This window comes from Hevea brasiliensis, chromosome 2 (assembly GCF_030052815.1).
Source record: "Hevea brasiliensis isolate MT/VB/25A 57/8 chromosome 2, ASM3005281v1, whole genome shotgun sequence".
Classification (NCBI taxonomy): domain Eukaryota; kingdom Viridiplantae; phylum Streptophyta; class Magnoliopsida; order Malpighiales; family Euphorbiaceae; genus Hevea; species Hevea brasiliensis.
This window is the reverse complement of record NC_079494.1, coordinates 38,940,155-38,942,880: the sequence shown is the minus strand read 5'-3', so window position 1 is coordinate 38,942,880 and position 2,726 is coordinate 38,940,155. Positions and strand designations below refer to the sequence as shown.

Below are 2,726 nucleotides of genomic sequence, written 5' to 3'. Positions count from 1 at the left end.
ATTCAACAAGCCTAGTTTGTAGGTTCACCAACAGAAGACCCACACTATCACCTCCAGTGCTTTCTTGCCGTATGTGACACATTCAAAATGAATGGAGTGTCTGATTAAGCAATAAGACTCAGAGCATTCCCATTCTCCCTCTGGAACAGAGCAAGGAAATGGTTACTTTCTCAACCAGCTGGAACGTTCACAACTTGGGAGAACCTCTCTCAAGCTTTTCTAGCAAGGTATTTTCCACCTAGAAAGACTGCAAAACTGAGGCTTGAACTCAACACCTTCAGACAAAAGGAAGGAGAATCACTCTATGATGCATGGGAAAGATATAAAGACCGCAGAGGGAATGTCCACACCATGGCATAGAAGATTGGCTATTAGTGTAAAATTTCTATAATGGATTACTACCCTCTACAAGTAGCACAGTTGATTCAGCTGCAAAGGGTGATCTAATGGAGAAAATAATGCCACAAGAACTTGAAATTCTAGAAAGGGTTGCATACCATAATTATGAATGGTCAAATTAAAGAGGAAATGCAAGGAAAACTGCAGGGGTCCTGGAAATAGATGCCCTAAGCATGATAAATGCTCAATTTGATCAGCTCACAAGGAAACTCGAAAGAATGCAAGCCAACGCAGTTGGTATAAATAGTCAACATGAGGACAGCTATGGAGGAGGATACATGAATTCAGAATACAGTAATTTCAATGAACCCTCCTTAGAACAGATGAACTATGTGAATAATAGAGGAAACTTCAACCAGAGGTAGCCTAACAACCCATATTCAAATACTTAAAACCCTGGATAGAGGAACCACCCAAATTTCTCATGGTCCAATCAGCAAAACCGTCCAATAAATAAGCAACAAGGGTACAAACCACCAGCACCCCCTGGATTTCAGAACAGAGGTCAAAACTTTGCATAGCCATCGCTACCTCTCCAACCTCAACAACCTGAACCAAAAATGACCATGGAAACCATGATGGAAGGATTCCTAGCAGCTCAACAACAACATACTGAATTGATTAAATAGCTGACTTCCAGAATGGACCAACTTGCAACTCATAACAAGATGCTAGAGAATCAAATCACTGAGCAAGCAAGTTCTTTAAGTAAGGCTGTTGGCAAATTGCCTAGCCAACCAGAGATGAACCCAAGGGAGCATTGTAAAGTAGTTACACTGAGGAGTGGGAGAACTCTAGTGCAACCAGAGGTAGAACCTACAGAGGAAACCATAGAAAAATCTGAAGGCCAAGTAGAGAAAAAGGAGGAAAAAGCTAAGAAAGATCAGAAAGAGGAAGCAAGGAAGGCAAAGAAATTACTAGAGCCATATAAGCCTCCCCTACCTTTTCCTGAGAGATTTCAGAAAGCCAAATTGGACAAGCAGTTTGGGAAGTTTTTGGAAGTTTTACAGAAACTTTACATCAACATCCCCTTCACTGAAGCACTTTCTCATATGCCATCCTATGCCAAATTTCTTAAGGAAATTATGTCAAAGAAAAGAAAGCTAGAAGACTATGGAACAATAGCTCTAACAGAGGAATGCAGTGCCATACTGCAAAACAAACTGCCTCCAAAGTTAAAAGATCCAGGAAGCTTCTCCATACCCTATCTAATCGATAACAAGAAAATAGATAAGGCCCTCTGCGATCTTGGGGCAAGCATCAGTTTAATGCCTTTATCGATATGCAAAAAGTTGGAGATCGGAGAACTGAAGCCCACAACAATCTCATTGCAATTGGCTGATCGATCTATTAAATATTCTGTGGGCATACTTGAGAACATTTTTATTAAAGTGGGCAAATTCTTCATTCCAGTGGACTTTGTCATCCTTGAGATGGAAGAAGATGTACAAATTCCTATCATCCTGGGAAGACCATTCTTGAAAAATGTCAGAGCAATTATAGACGTAAAAAATGGTCTACTAACTCTCAAGGTAGGAGAAGAAGAAGTGGAGTTCAACTTATTCGACACAATGAAACACAAATTTGAACATGATGAATGCTTCAAGGTTGACATAATTGACGAATAAGTTGAAAAAGAATTTCATATGACACATCCTAAAAATCCTCTTGAAGCATGTATTGTGCACAACCACATAGTAGATTATGAAAATACAGAAATAGCAGCCTGTGCACAGTAGTTAGCAGCTCATCCATCCCTACCCTTAGCTAAGGCTTCTGAGATGGAAAAGTTGAAGGAGGAGCAAACCAAAGTTAAGCTCTAAGAAAATGCCAAACAGGTAGAGCTTAAACCTCTCCCCTCTTCGCTAAGGTACGCATTTCTAGACTCAAATTCTAAATATCCTATTATAATCAATGCTAGCCTGTCTAAGTTAGAAGAGGAAAAACTGCTAAGAGAACTTGGGATCCATAGCAAAGCCATAGGGTATAAATAGAAGACCTGAAGGGAATCAACCCTTCGATTTGCATGCATAGGATACCCACGGAAGAAAATAGTAAACACACAATTGAACACTAAAGAAAACTTAACCCAAACATGAAAGAAGTAGTCAAGCAAGAAATTTTAAAACTATTAGATGCAGGTATCATATACCCAATTTCTGATAGTAAATGGGTTAGTCCAGTACATGTAGTTCCTAAGAAAGGTGGGACAACTGCTATCCAAAATGTAAGCAATGAACTAATCCCTACTAGAGTAGCCACTGGTTGGCGAATGTGCATAAATTATAGCAAATTAAACAGTGCCACCAGAAAAGACCATTTCCCTC

General features: G+C 39.6%; 1 non-coding gene across 1 annotated transcript; it reads right to left on the bottom strand.

Moving 5' to 3' along the window:
- Positions 1-252: 252 nt before the first annotated feature.
- Positions 253-358, bottom strand: LOC131178220 (small nucleolar RNA R71). Its single transcript, XR_009147353.1, has one exon. It is a non-coding gene; the product is annotated as a small nucleolar RNA R71 (small nucleolar RNA).
- Positions 359-2,726: the final 2,368 nt, after the last annotated feature.